This window comes from Paroedura picta, chromosome 7 (assembly GCF_049243985.1).
Source record: "Paroedura picta isolate Pp20150507F chromosome 7, Ppicta_v3.0, whole genome shotgun sequence".
NCBI classification, from domain to species: domain Eukaryota; kingdom Metazoa; phylum Chordata; class Lepidosauria; order Squamata; family Gekkonidae; genus Paroedura; species Paroedura picta.
The window spans coordinates 62,427,629-62,442,687 of record NC_135375.1 but is presented as its reverse complement, the minus strand read 5'-3'; the positions used below and the strand labels follow the sequence as shown (position 1 = coordinate 62,442,687).

Sequence of the window (15,059 nt, the reverse complement as noted above, 5' to 3'; positions counted from 1 at the left end):
CGTATAGCCTTAAAGGTCAAAACCAGAACCTTGAACCTGATCCGGGCAGCAATTGGCAACCAATGCAGCTGCTTCAGCACAGGCTGGATATGGGCCCTCCAAGGTGTGCCAGTGAGGACCCGAGCAGCTGCGTTTTGCACTAGCTGGAGTTTCCGGATCAGAGACAAGGGTAGGCCGGCGTAGAGCGAGTTACAGAAATCTATTCTGGAGGTGACTGTCGCATGGATCACTGTAGCCAAGTGGTCAGGGGACAGGTAGGGCGCTAGTAGTTGGGCCTGGCGGAGATAGAAAAACGCCTGACCCGCTACTCTCTTGACCTGAGCCTCCATAGTCAGGGAGGTATCAATGGTCACCCCCAAATTCCTGGCCTGGGGCGCGATAGTAAGTTGCGTTCCTGCCAGGGTGGGTAAGCGCGCTGCCTGGTCCTGCCCTCTGCCTCCCAGCCACAGGACTTCCGTCTTGGAGGGGTTGAGTTTCAGGCGACTCTGCTCGAACCATTCAGTCACTGCTTCCAAACATCTGGCGAATGGTTCCGGGGGGGAGTCTGGGCGGCCGTCCATGAGGAGATAGAGCTGGGTGTCATCAGCGTACTGGTGGCAACCCAGCCCAAAGCTCCGTACGAGCTGGGCCAGAGGGCGTAGAAAGATGTTGAATAACGTGGGGGAGAGGACTGCGCCCTGCGGTACCCCACAGGGGAGTCCGTAGGGACGCGAGAACTCTTCCCCCACCGCAACCCTCTGGGTCCGGTTCTGGAGAAAGGAGCGTATCCAGCGCAAGGCTGTGCTCCGTATCCCCGTGCCGGCGAGGCGGTGGATCAGAAGGTCGTGATCCACGATGTCAAAGGCCGCCGATAGATCCAAAAGGACCAACACGGCCAACCCGCCTCTGTCCAGCTGGCGACGGAGATCATCCAAAAGGGCGACCAACACCGTCTCCACCCCGTGGCCAGGACGGAAGCCCGACTGATATGGATCGAGTGCCGAAGTTTCCTCCAAGAATGCCGAGAGCTGGTCAGCCGCAGCCCTCTCCACCACCTTGCCCAGGAACGCCAGATGCGATACTGGGCGGTAGTTGGCAGGGTCCTGCGGGTCCAGCGTTGATTTTTTTAGGAGAGGGCGAACCACTGCCCCCTTTAGCCGCTCAGGAAACTCCCCTGAACTTAGGGAGGAGTTGATGATGTCTCTGAGCTGGCCTCCTATCCCCTGGCCGCCTCCCTTGAGGAGGTGCAGGGGCAGTATAAACAGGGGTAACAGGCAGTAAAATTACATAACAGGCAGTAAAATTACAGGGGCAGTAACAGGCAGTAAAATTACAGGGGCAGTATAAACAGTATGCAACATACAACAAGACAAGCAATGAATATAATCTAAAATTTCACATATATTTACTAGGACACTATTTCCTTTATAAAGTCTCTCCAACTTCATATCTAGCACACATACACATGTTGAACTGCTGAACCATAGCAATCATTTTCTAATATAATATATAAGTTCTCCATCACATCTGCCTTTAAAAGAACATAGTATCAAGCAAACATTTCGTTTGGCTGTAAGCTTGGCTGATTTAAGGGCAACCTAATTCTGGCTTAAAACATAGCTCAGCTCTTACTGCCAAATCTTGCTTTCCATCACCTGCACAGAAACCTGTGTTGAGCGGTGCTGAGCCTCACCTATTCCCTTCAATACTGCAAAGCAGGTGGGGTTCAGAATACTGCTGTGCAGCACCAAGCCCCTCCTGCTTGCCTTAAGTTCCCTTCATAAACAGATATCTCCGGAAACTCACTAGGTTTCCCTTGCCTAACTTATTTCACTTGCAAACGCATGCCAACTAAGCCAGGTGAGAACAACAAAGGAAAGTACACAAGAAAGTACATCAAGAGCCAAGGTCACAAGAAACCTGTGCAACCTCAGGAACCTGTGCAACCATCTTCAAAGCAGATAAGTAAACATGAAGCAACTTTAATTGTCAGTTTCTTCAAAAACAGAAATCTAACTTGTACCAGTTACAGGCTAAGTTTTCATGAATCCTTCCTCAGTGACAATTAACCATCAGGTGTACAAAAGTGCAATGGTTGCACAAAAACCCCAACTCTGAGCCTTTCAGGAGTATACTTTGAATCATAGAATCATCAAGTTGGAAGGGGCCAACAAGGGCATCTAGTCCAATCCCCTGCTTAATGCAGGATCCACCTAAGGCATCCTTGATTAGTAGCTGTTCAGCTACTGCTTAGACTGCCAGTGAGGGGAACTCTTTTTGCAGGAGGAGGGGAGGGGGAAGCGCAACCGCCGGCGCAAACGCGCATGCTTGGCAGGTCCGCGCATGCGTGTTTGCCCATTGCACTGATGCAAACGTGCATGCACAGCAGTTTCGCACGTGCACACATGCGTGAAACTGCCGCACATGAACATTTGTGGCCACGCATGGCACAAACGCGCATGCACAGACCTGCTGTGCATGTGCGTTTGCACCGGCGGTCATGCTTCCCCCTCCCCCCCTCCTGCAAAAAGAAGCTTGCCGGGCCACAAGCTAATTGGCTGCTTTGGCGGCCGATTTGCTTGAGACCTGGGAAGTTTCTCACTGTGCGGGGGCGGGGAGAGGGAGCCGCGGCCCAGTTCCGAGTGGTTGTGGACCACTGCTCTAGACTGTCAAGCCTATCAAACTAATTTAACTTGCACATGCATGTCAACTAAGCCCATCACAAATATGCAGTATGAAGCAGACAAAAAATGGGACCATCAAAGATACTCTGATGTGCCCTCAAATTTCTACTGAGTTCCAAAGCAACCAGTTAGTCTCACGTGCCTCCTAAAAAGGGAAGGAAGAAATGAAATGCCAATATCAGAGAAGGCAGGTCATGCTTAGAGTTCCATTTGGTTACTTATGGTAGGAGACATTGATCCAATTACACGCCTTGTCTATCAATGCTCAGCTGATAGGTCGCAGGAACTGGGGCCAAGGGGGAGGAACATGAGTCTTCAGAGAAGAAAATTAAAAAAGAAATATAATATCAGAATTTTCAACCATAAAATTCTTGACAGTTCCTAGAGTGACCCAGAAGTAATAAGAGTGGTTCTATTAATCTCCAAAAACTCTATGGTAATCTTATATTTTTAAACAGTACAACAAGGACAACAGACGATAGGAACAGATTTGCCACAATATTGCACTTTGCTAAAATTTAACATTTTAATATTTTAAAGTAGAGACTTCCATTTTCCATGTTATTAGGTGGGCTAATACATACCAGTGCCCCCCAACAACAGTTTGCTGTAACTACAAATTAAATTAACATACAAGAGATCTTATATCTTGAACGAGCAGTGTTAATTCTCCAGCAGTGTTAACTCTCTCTTTAAGCCCCCTGATCTCATTCTCTTTGTTGCTTACCTTTTATTAGGGAAGAGTACATTTGCTAGGCAAGTAGGCTGCCTGTCCCAAGAAGAGCAAAATCTATTTTTTTCCATCAGAGCTTGGCCTCAGTTATCCAGCAGATGAAGAGCCTCAGACTACACAATCATTTAGACAAACATTGAGAAACTCCTTCTAATCCCCTGAGTCAGTTCAATGACTGAAATAAATGTCTCAGAAGGCCAATTAGGAGAATAATATTCAGGGTAAACAGGCTGAGTGTTCTCGTTGGATACATATCTTCTGAGTCATTCACTCCTTCTGCCCAATGGTACTATGGGAAATGGGAAGATAAAGAAGAACATTATCACAGATACCACAACAGCATCCAAAGTTTGAAGTAATTCTTGTATTAGTTACTGTTAGCAAATGGGCAAATTTGGATTTTGGCCATTTAAATAATGCCTAAAAAGTAAGGTAAAGGTATCCCCTGTTCAAGCACCGGGTCATGTCTGACCCTTGGGGTGATGCCCTCTAGCGTTTTCATGGCAGACTCAATACGGGGTGGTTTGCCAGTGCCTTCCCCAGTCATTGCCCTTTACCCCCCAGCAAGCTGGGTACTCATTTTACCGACCTCGGAAGGATGGAAGGCTGAGTTAACCTTGAGCTGGCTGCTGGGATTGAACTCCCAGCCTCATGGGCAGACAGCTTCAGACAGCATTTCTGTTGCCTTACCACCCTGCGCCACAAGAGGCTCTTAAATAATGCCTAGTCTTTGTTATTTTACTTACTCCTCCACTTTTCCACCTCATCCTTTTTATTTCATTCCTCACACAAGCTCAGTGCAAAAGACTGTTAAAGGTACACAAATACCTGTTTGTAACTTAGAATGGAAAGGTGAAGAGAGACATTTATTATTTAATGACCATTCTAACAAATGAAAGGATTTAAATCTGCATTATAAATTGAGTTTTGCATGAGAAAACACCATAAGCCCAATTTAGTATTTATAATTAAACTTGCTTCAATGCCCATTCCTAAGAACGGGCCTTGAAAGGGCCCCCCCTGGCCCCTGGCCAGGCAGCTTAAGGTGGCTTTGGGCCGCAGCTTGCAGCCAAATCAAGTGGGGTGGGTGGGGGCTGGGTTGCTCGTTAGGAGGTCTGGGACACAGCTCCTTAGCAAGCAGTCAGCAGGCCGGGAAGCTCTCGTCAGCAGGCCCAGCCTAGCAGGCCAAGATGCCCTCGTTAGCAAGCCTCCACCACAACCCTTTGCCCAGGCCCCTCTCCCCTTACCTGCTGCTGGCTCCAGACATCGAGGCATCTGAGAGCAAAGAGGCTAGAGTCCAGGGCTGGAGGGTGGGAGCTGCAGGGACAGAGCCAATAAGGGCAAAGCTGGCTGCACCCTGATTGGCCCTATTCTAACTTTCTAACAGCCGGACACATCCCACCCCCTCAGCTGTTTCATAAATATACAGAGGAACAACAATGGAAGTTGTTGGATAAGGATGGAAGTTAGCCAACATAAAATTCTGCCAGAATTGATTAATCCTTAACACGCCCGTGGCGCCGCGGGTGCCGCGGACTAAATAATTCGGTAAGAGCTTGGTGGGAGGGCTTTGTCCGTGATGAGGAAGGGGCCTGATTGGTCCCTTCCTCCGGACAGACCATCGGCTGGGCCAATCGGCAGGCGCAAAGCACATGCCGATTGGCCCGGCCGATTCCCGCCCTGCTGACAAGGAAGCAACTGCAGTTGCTCCCTTGATGGCGGCCTGATGCGTCGGGAGGCGTGAAGCGCCTCCGACGCGTCAGGCCGCCGGCAAAGGAGTCCCCGGCAGCTGCGCTCCGCGCGACTGCCGGGGGCTCCCTGGTCTAACGCCCGCTGTATTTAGATTACAGCGGGCTTGATTACTAGTTACATATAATTACATATAGCTCATTGACATATGCCATTCATCACCTGAGGACTACAGAACAGATGAACAACCTATTATTTTTATTTATATTTTATTTTTTTACTGTTTTGGGGGAGAATTTTTATTGATACTGTTTGTGAACCGCCATGAGCCAGTTTCTGGCAGCGGTGTATAGAAATACAATAATAAATAAATAAATATTTTTAATAAGTGTGTAATCCAGGTGAGGTCTAGCAAATTTGGCACTAGCAAGTTCAGAATGGGCTGTTGAAAGCAGAAGTGCAGAGATCAAGATTTCCAGAGGTCTAGCTAAGTGTTACACCAATAATACTACAATTCTAAGAATATTTTCCTAGAAGTAAGCCCCTTTGGCTAAAATGGAACTTGCTTTTGAGTAGAATGACTTGGGACTGTACTTTAATATTTCATTTCTAAGCATACTTACTGGGGAGTAAGTTCCATTGATCTCAATGGGACTAACTTGTGATTGCAATGCTTAGGCTTGCACTGTACTTTTGATGTGTTTCTAGTAGTGGTTTGTTTTGCTTTTTTGCCTTTGGAGTGGTTGCTTTAAGATTGAGAATGGTGACACAGTACACACTTCAAGTGATGCCATCCCAGAATTCCATAGCATACATTTGCTACATCGTATCTGAAGACATGTGCTTGCACACAAAAGCTTATCCTTATCCATTGTTCCTCTTAATATTTGTGAAACAGCCCTGGGGGTGGAGAGTGTGCTAGCTGTCTGAGATGGAATAGGGCCAATCAGGGCGCGGCCAGCAAAGTTGGCCGCACCCTGATTGGCCCTCCCTCTCCAGCTCCTGCCCTCCTTCCCTGGACGCTAGAAACCTTGCTCTCAGACACCTGAGAGAGACACACAGAAACACAGAGAGCCCTGCCAAACCACAAACGACCCCTGATTACCTGCTATGGCTCCTGCTGAGAGGGAGACAGACAGACAGAGACAAACTGCAAACAAGCCCGAAACTGCAAATAACCCTTGCTGCTGCTGCTGTAAGAGAGAGAGAGATCTGTGCCTGCCAGTGTCTCCTGGATCCTAGTGCCCATTGCATTCTAGGTTGCAATGGGCTTTCTTGCTAGTACCTTGAATAAAATTTTGTTAGTCTTAAAAAGCCATTAAACTTAAACTTTGTTCTTCTTGCATGTGATGTGATGCAGCTCACGTAGGACTTCCACATGCCTTCAAAATATATCACTACTGCCTGCCTTTTAGCATTATGCTTATTTCTAAAATAATGTACATTGTAACTGTTTGAAACGTGTAGCTGGTAAGGCAAAAGCACCCCCTCCCCTCACCAGTTCAGGAAAAGTAGTTCAGCTTCATGACCTCCGCTCCCCTCCCTGATCTAAGTTTCCCTACTCAAGTGCAGAAGGCTTTCTGTTTCAATGGGGGGGGGGGGGAGGAGAAAGACCTGGATTCAAATCGATCTGAATTCTGCAGGATCAATAGCCAGGAAAAGAAGTAAGTGCAGAATAAGCCCTGGTTATATTTTGTCAGCTGCAAGGTACTATGGGGTACCTAATATTTTATCTTATTCCAGCTAACAGGAACTGGTGATGGGGGTGGTTTCAAATAATGGAAGCCTCTTAGCATTCTAAAAACAGTATGCAGATTAAAATTAGCACGTCTTATTTTCTATGTATAATTCAACAGATGTTTTCAGTGTTTTTTCAGTGTTGTTGATCCTGGCTGTTTATCTTACTCAGAAAAAGAAAAGCCAAAAGAAAAATTAATATATGAATCCAGAAAAGATTTCCCATTGCATGCAGCATTTTCAGCAATTACATATTTTTCTTTACCTTTCTTCTTTCTACTGGCTTTATATTTTGCTGAGCTGAAGTGGTCATATTGATTTTTGAAAGGTGATATATGCTGAGATAGGGATCTAAATTAGAAACAGTGAGAACACATGGATTAAGTTAGCAGCCAATGGCCATTATTACGGGACCAGAAAGAAAAGTTCACATTCTGAATATTCTAACCTTTTAAATTTCCATTCCTCAAACTGCAGTTTCCTGATTTCAAAACATTAATTAGGGGTTTGCCCAGAGCTGGCCTGTAGATATGGTCACAGCCCTGACCTAAGCCTATTAAGGAATATCTCTACACTTTTTCATGACCCAAATGTTCTTTGGCAGTAAACAAGTAGGAATAATTCACTCCCCTTTCTCAATCTCCTACACAGTTTATAAACCCTAAAGAATGCATTTAAGAGAGGATATAGTCTGCTACAAAAATGAGGCTATTTAAGAGAGTATAGGAGACATTCAGGGGTCAAGACCTTTTTCTTGAACAGGCAGAATGACAGGAATTGCTATGAGGGATGTCATTTCAGTGCATCTGAGGCCTGGTTTTCCAAACAGCATGCCATTTTTTCATAACTACATCATTGTTTTCTTGATACTTTCTTTTGGCTGATAGAACAAGCTAAATAAAAAGAAGGTGGTTTTCTTTTGTGAAACACCCATTAATTGTAGCACTACCTTGCCCTATCACAAATTCTGTTATTTCTCCTGGTACATATACACTGTATATAAAGTAGTGTTGGTATTAGCCTTTACTTTTTAGTCTTACTTTCTCTTGTTTCTCGATTATTAATACTTACTATAAACCCTATTAATTAATTAATTAATTGTATGTATCTATGTATTCATGTATTTATTTATTCTGCCCTCCCTTGCAGGTCAGGGTGGTTCACAACGTAGTCCAATATACATGCTCTGACATAATATAAAATACAATATACTCCAACCAGTCTCGGTAAACTAGACATCACTGTCAAACATTTAATTGATTGAATCATTTAAAAGGTTAACCATAACTTGGTGACAGTTATAAGTCAGACTGTAGACTCACAATGTATTCAAAGTGCATTTCTATTGGAAGGGGTATTTGCAGGTCCCGGTAGATATCATTTACTTACTGCTACGACAAAGAACATTCTGGCCCTGGTTTAGGCCAGATGAACTTCCTTGGGGCCCAGGATCACCAGCCAGTTGCAACTGGCTGAGCGTAGTGCTCTTTGGGGTGCATAGGCAGAGAGATGGCTCCTCAGGTACTCTGGGCCCAGACCGTATATAGCCTTAAAGGTAATTACCAAGACCTTAAACCTTATCTGGGATTCAACTATTAACTAGTGTAGCTGTTGGAGCGCAAGCTGAATATGGGCCCTTCAAGGTGTTTCTGTGTGGACCCTGGCTGCTGCATTCTGTACCAGTTGTAGTTTCTGGATCAGAGATAAGGGTAGGGCCACGTACACTTGCTGTGGGGAAACGGGGGGCCTGAGTTTGGCCAGTCCTGGGCTGGCACCAATGTCACTAGAAATCCCACAACTAGATGAGTGCAAGCTTGGGCTGAATTCCACATGAAAAATTGGTCAAAGAGCCTCTTTGATTAGCATAGGACTCCTTGAGCTGTACAAAAGTATCATAGTTAAACTAAATGATCAATGGAACAGGGTTCCAAGGTAAGTGGTGGTTTCTCCAACTTTGGACATTTTTGAGCAGAGGTTGGATAGCCATCTGATGAGAGGCTGATTCTGTGAAGGTTCAAGCGTATGGCAGGTTACAGTGGATGAGTGATGGGTTGTGAGTGTCCTACACAGTGCAGGGGATTGGACTAGATGATCCAGGAGAATCCTTCAAATGCTATTATACTATGATTCCATGAATCCTACCTGCAAGTATTGTGGCTTGGGACATAAAATACATAGGAATCAACAGCTTCCAACGGTCAGGAAACATAGTAAAGCTAAATATTTTGTACATGTGAGTTTTAAAATACTGAATCTACATATATATTTTAAAATAATATACCTATTGATTCAATATACCTATTGATTTATAATTTATATTAAAGCATACAAGCCTTAAAAGGTTAATCTTATGTTAATAAGTTGCCATATTCCCAATGATTAAGTAGCTATGGTAAATCTTTTTAAGTTTTAAATGCAGTTGGTATATTCAGTAGCATAATATGCTAAACATTGCTAATTCCTCTTCTTTTAAAGCTTCTCCTTATTTTCACAGTGCTTTATTTTAGAATTAAAACAAAAGTGTCACCTTAAAGACTAACAACATTTTATTTCAAATGAGTCATATTTCACTTCCCTAGATATGCGGAGACAAATCTAATTGTGCTTAAGGGGGAAGAATGGGAAGATGGAATGAGAGAAAGAGAGGTTGTAGTGAAGTGATAATAGGATTAGTTGTAACAAACAGATAAGCAAGGTGCTAAAGTCAGCTCAGAAACAACTAATCTGAATTGGTTGCAAACAGATAAGCAAGATGATAAAGTATATTTAGGGAGAAATAGTTTGAAGTTAAAGCGAAAATTAACTAATACTGGTAACAAGATAGTGGCCTGTTACAACAGCCAACTAAAATTTCTTTTTAAATAGATGCAGCAGAGCTATTAGCAACTGTAGTGAATAAAGGAACTGATGTCTCTGTTTAAGGCAGGACAACATGTAGTGTTTAATTTTTTCATTAGTTCTAATTCAGTACTTTCACATTGAATATTTCCTTTGAATAATTTGTTTGTTTGTTTTGTAGGACAATGACTTTCAGGTTTGTCCAGGGAGATTAAAAGGCCCCTCACTGCTTTCTGGATGCTGTGCTTTCTTATGCTTGATTTGTGTTCCTTAGACTGTAACCAACATGCTCGCCCAATGTGGATAGTGGAAGGATATGGCTCTGAGCCATTTAAACCCTCTGTTTCTGCTTCACTCTTTTGAAGTAGGGAAGAGCAAAAACAGAGGGTTAAAAATTGGATGAAGTACCTCCTGGGGACAATTCACCCCTCCTTTCTGCTAGTGAAGTGACTCCCAGGGGCCATTCAACCCCTCTTGTCTTTTCCAAAATATCAAGCATTTTTTCCTCCAGCTTTTCCCTGTAAACAAAATATCATTAAAACTAAATGTTTTATTCTGTCAATGAAGTGCTAAATATATAGTTCTCCTAAATTCTGTCTTTTTTAACAGACCTTGAGTTTTTGATACTAAATTAAGGTGAACAGATTTTAACATTGGTAAAGCGGGACACCATTGGCCAGGGTTCTTGACTAAAAATTTGGTCTATATGGAGCAACAAAATTTTTCATAGAACGCAAAAATAATATTGTAATATATATATATATTTACTTGCAACATAGGTACAATTTGCCAGGTGCCCCCAGATGTCCCTCCAAAAGTGGGACAATCTGGTCACCTTATACTAAATTGTCAATCTTTTCTCTCAATTCCTTTCTGCTTCTTTAACAATTGTAACAATTTTTTGAAAGCATGATTTAAAATTTGTGCTAGGCTTTTGAAATGTATGTGGTATTCTGAATCAAGGTAGAATAGCTACTATGCTCTCAATCATATATGAACTTGGTGACTTTTAATCCTGGTTTTCATGTAACTTCCTAGGAGATAATTATCACAACAATGATTTTCATATCTCTTTCCTATTTTTTGGCAAAAACTTCCAAAAATTGTACTATATCCTTTAATTTGCATAATATTCATTAGAAACAAATGCAATGTTCTCAATATCATATAATCAGTTTCCCAGAAATTATGTCTTATAATTGATATGTTTAAATTAGGTTAGTGTATTTGTTGATTAAGGAACAGGAAATAATTAAATTCACTCATGTTTTGTCTTCGATTGAACCAGTTCTAATCAAAGTTTACACAATTCAATCTTTATGAAATGTTTACTTAAAAACCACAAAAACAAAATATGCAAATATTGAAATTATACATTTACATGTTCTGCCTGTATACTAGCAGCTAAGGTTCATCTACTTCCCTGATTTATCCAGCAACAAAATAACCTGCATTAGATTCAGTCTTCTAAAAAGATGCCAGTTGTGAGAAACCGTTGCATTAGATTGAATCTTCAGCTGAAGTTCTATGGAGCAGGAATCCCAGAGGCTCTGATGATGATTGGACTCTTTCCTCTTTCAACTATAAGAGGGAACAACAGTGTCTCTGTAACAGATTTTGATAGGCAACCATACCTCTCCTCACAATCCTTAGGTGGCTCTGTTAACAGCTATTATTTGCCTTGCATATCCAATTAAAATGTAGGGAACAATACACTAAGCATTTAGAACCATGCTACCTCTGGCACCCATACTTTTTCCTGGCATTGCTTCCCCCTACCATACTGGGAATGACACTATGGAACAAGCCTTTTCATGGACTGGGAAGGGTTTGAAAAGAATTCATCAGTTTGACTAGAGCAGAATTTCTATCCATCTTTCATTCAGTGCAATCCATCACAGAATTCCATGTCATCATTCCTCCAATGCTCTGTAGGTACCAATCTGTAAATGGGCAAAATCAATAACTTGTGCCTTTACAGTTGTGACCCTCCACCTTGTGGAATAGCCTGCCTGAGGAGGTCAGGAAGGCTCCCACTCACATGGCTTTTTGCAATCTATGCTAACCTGGATGCTTCAAGAGTGCTTTTCTGTGCATGTAATAAACTTGTGCTGTATTAAATTATTCACAAAGATACTTAGAAAAAGTATTAGGGACTGTGGTCAATGCGATGCATGGCTTGTTGAAACTAGGATCCCGCTGTGGAATTTTGCATCATTTATCATCTTGTTAATCCTGCTGCTTTAATTCAGTTCTGTTGTTAGACTACAACCCCAATCCTAATGCAGTTTTTTCTTATTGAATGTCCCATCCTGTGGACTGTATTGACTCATTCTGTGAGTTCAAGTGAGTTCAAGTGGCTATAAATGAGTAAATAAATTCATTCCAATATGCATCGGCAATATGGAACTCAAGCAGCGTAATCAGTAGTGATGAGAACACATAAAGAAATGACAACCATACTCTTTTCTCCCTCTCATTCTTCAGCAGCTGCAAACTGTGCCTTTATACTTCAGCCTTATGTGGATATTGCTTGACATGACGTTGGGAATTTGCAAACTAACCTCTGTATATCCTGCCCTAGTCATTTCATCACCTTTGTGATTAGCCGGGGAATAAAGGTTTATTGATGTGAACCCGTGCAGCCATGGAAACCATTGTACTGGGATAGAAGAATTAAGGGGTTTATCACTAAACCATATAATCACTCAGTCAACCTCTATTAGAAAGTCATTTCATGAGGTTTTAAACCCAAGTATGAATAATAACATATAATTGGCAAGCAGTTTTCTCCCCCAACAATTTAAAAAGTTATTTCCCCCCTTTTAAAGAAACAGTCTCATATGTTCTCTACCTGTGTTACCCTACTTCAGTATTATGACAGATTTTTTTAAAGAAAAAATATGGAATATTAAAACCCACCACAGAGAAAGATATTGTTAGATTCAAAGGTCAGTGTCAGTTTCATTATTTGATCCTGGTGATTTTGATGCTACTGGGGAAAAGAGAACTTTTGCCTTAAATGAGTTCAAGGAGTGGCTGCTTCTCAGAGGCAGCCCACATACCTTGCATGCAGTTTCAGTTCCACCCTTGGCATTTTTACTTTTTAAAAAGCCCTTCATGATCTGAGCTAGGAAAGATCTAATCCTGAGACTTTGGACAGCCACTGTCAGTCAGGCTGGCAATAGATAGGCCAACGGTTTCACTAGGTAGAAGACATCTTCACAGGGCTGGAGAAGAAGCACAATTTCAAATAATAAAGTGGAAATATTAGTAAAGTACAAGTACACTGATTGCATGCCATACGAAAAAGAGCCGTCTTTTGTCATTATGTTTTCAGTGTCATTGGGTATTGTTATATTAAGAGAACAATGTATTGTTGCTTATGATTCCATCATATTAATCTCACAATTACTAATTATTTTTCATACAGTAAGTTATTCTAAGCAAAAAGGTGACCATCCTTCTGAACATCTGTTTGACAAGGACATTTTCAATCTAATGCAATATATCAAGTAATACAATAAATAAAAAGATATATGTACAAACATACACAACAGTTATTTAAACGTTCAAAGATAGCTCTTTAGCACTAAGAAATAAAATTAAAATTAAACTATTAAATCTATGGTGCAGTACCCTGCCGGGCTTCCCTTAATCAGAGTCTCTGCGCCTGCAGCCAAGGAGCCACAATCCAAATCTCAGTAGGTCTGAACTGTGAGTCAATCTAGCAGAGCTTTGCCAACATGAACCAGGGACCAGGTATCCAGATAGATAGGCAGGCAATGTATATCTTGCACCTACAACAGTCCCCAACCTGTGTTCCTCCTTAATTATAGACAAACCACTTCACCTAACTGTGCCCCAAACTATCTGTAGCTGGGCTTAATCCTCATCAGAGGAAGAACCTCCAGCTGTGCTCCATCTTACCTGACAGCAAGTTGTCAAATACCCACTCTGCTAGCACATTGTTACTCTGGCCTTGCTTCCAGTGTTCCATTGAGCCCTCTTGACTGGGCGAGTCCTGCTGAGGGGGTTCTGGCATATTGAACATGGGATTCAGGACTGGCACCTTTCTTGGGTTCAGCAGCCCAAAATCCACAAGTTCTGGCTGCATCTGCCCCTTTGGTGTAAGAGTCTGTGCTCAACTGTTCCAGCTGTTGAGTCTGTGCTCAACTGTTCCGCCTTATCATGGAGGCCCATTCCTGGGGTTTGGATGCTCCTGGCCAGTGGCTCTGCTGACTGGTGCATGATACATGGGTTCAGTAAGACCCAGACACTCAATTTCAACAATCAAACACTTTTACTAAAGCAAGAAATGCCAAGCACTGATAACAAGAACTGAGGAACTTATATACACATTCACAATTCCCATCAAGACCCTTAACTGGCCATTAATGGCAGCCTGTGATTGAACCTGTTCACTGACTGTCTGCAAGCTGAGATGAATCCCAGACACGGGTTTAGGAAGTCAGTCTCCGTTCCCAAGCTCATAGTCCCTAAATATCCACAGACACAACATAAACTATACAACAAAATGTAGACATTTCCATTAGTGCCTGGCCTAAATATTTCTGAGATATCAGAAATTTCAGAGGCATTTAATTCTTCATTCCTGAGAGTTGATCCATTTATCCTTTAAGATCACCAGGATTTAAACTGACTTCCCTTGCTTAGCTCAAAAGCTAAAAGGCAGAATCTATAGGCTAGAAACATAGAAACATAGAGGCTTTTAGGGTTATGTAGTCCAACCCCTTGCAGAATGCAGGAAATTCACAACCACTTGCCCACCCACAGTGACCCCAATTCCTTGCCCAGATGATACCTCTCCTCAAAAATCCAGAATCCTTGGCCAGTCTGGGCTGAAGAAAATTTGCCTCCAGACCCCAAAGTGATGATCAGCATTTCCCTGGGCATGCAAGAAAGGTTCACAAGAGCCAAGCACTGACACAATCACTTCTGCCCACCCACTTACAATCTGCTCAAGTTCACAGAATCAGCATTTCTCAGATGGCTATCTAGCCTCTGCTTAAAAACTTCCAAGAAAGGAGAAGCCACCACCTCCTGAATAAGCTTGTTCCACTGAGGAACTGCTGTGTCAGGAACTTCTGGATGTTTAGTGGGAAATTCTTTTGAATTGCTGCTGATGTGTTCTTTACAATGTGAGGAATATAGACATATCAATTAAGGATCTTGTTCAATACAAATTATTCTTGCTATTTTCATATCAGAAGCATTGAAGATCAAAGGTATTCCATATTCTCTTACATGTTCTGTAGTAATCATCAGAGAAATGAGGGAAAGAAATTATTTTCCTGATATTTAGATGAGAAATTACTTTCCATGAGCAGCACAGTTGTATCCCCTTTCCCAATTTCTGTTTTTAGTTAGCTTTGTGA

At 42.4% G+C, this 15,059-nt stretch overlaps 1 long non-coding RNA gene across 3 annotated transcripts in view; it reads right to left on the bottom strand.

The window, feature by feature from the left end:
* Nucleotides 1-14,618, bottom strand: part of LOC143841809 (uncharacterized) — a 56,464-nt gene extending 41,846 nt beyond the window's left edge. Inside the window, exons 1-6 of one of the 3 annotated variants that reach the window (XR_013232853.1) lie at nucleotides 14,486-14,618; nucleotides 12,726-12,890; nucleotides 11,109-11,241; nucleotides 7,088-7,173; nucleotides 6,191-6,278; nucleotides 3,391-3,685 (exon numbers count right to left, since the gene is read on the bottom strand). This is a non-coding gene — a long non-coding RNA (uncharacterized LOC143841809). Of the gene's footprint in view, nucleotides 1-3,172; nucleotides 3,686-6,190; nucleotides 6,279-7,087; nucleotides 7,174-11,108; nucleotides 11,242-12,725; nucleotides 12,891-14,485 lie in introns of those variants that run through there. The other 2 variants (XR_013232852.1, XR_013232854.1) reach the window with 2 other exon arrangements.
* Between the last annotated feature and the right edge of the window lie 441 nt (nucleotides 14,619-15,059).